Genomic DNA, 828 nt, shown 5'->3' with positions numbered 1-828 from the left:
GCACTTTTGTCCATTTACTCTATTTATTTTTCCTGATTTGAACTATAAAATGGTGATTTTCTTGAGTCAAAATGAGAGTACCCCTAAATATTACAGTGGTACCTCGGGTTATGAACTTAATTCGTTCTGGAGGTCCGTTCTTAGCCTGAAACTGTTCTTTACCTGAGGTGCACTTTTGCTAATGGGGCCTCCCGCTGACACAGCACGATTTCTGTTTTCATCCTGGGACAAAGTTCGCAACTACTTCCAGGTACCTTGGGTTACAGACGCTTCAGGTTACGGACTCCGCTAACCCAGAAATAGTACCTCAGGTTAAGAACTTTGCTTCAGGATGAGAACGGAAATAGTGCAGCAGCAGCGGGAGGCCCCATTAACTAAAGTGGTGCCTCAGGTTAAGAACAGTTTCAGGTTAAGAACGGACCTCCAGAGCGAATTAAGTTCATAACCTGAGGTACCACTGTATTTTATTTTTTTTAGAAAAGAAAACACTGGTTGGGAGGGATTCCTTTCTCTCTGTTTCAGACAGATTTAGTTGCAAAATGTTCCCTCCGCAGTTTTTGACAAGGGTGGGACATGAGTGCCCTCCTTGTGAGAAGCAGATTACAAAGACTGCGTAGCAGACCTAAATACAGACAATGTATTTAAGAACAGGAATGTCTGGTCACTATATCCAATTTGCAGGGTGCTGCAGAGATCTGCCCTGCTTCGGGTGCAGCCTTTTTATCTAAACCAATAGAAATGCAACTCCTGCTCCTCTGCTCATTGGTCTTTACATTGGGGGGGGGGGGGAGAGAAACAGAAAGGGAGAAAGGAGGAGGAGGAGGAGGA

This window comes from Podarcis liolepis (genome assembly GCF_965112155.1).
Source record: "Podarcis liolepis genome assembly, chromosome: 9".
Classification (NCBI taxonomy): Eukaryota; Metazoa; Chordata; class Lepidosauria; order Squamata; family Lacertidae; genus Podarcis; species Podarcis liolepis.
This window is presented reverse-complemented; position numbering follows the sequence as displayed.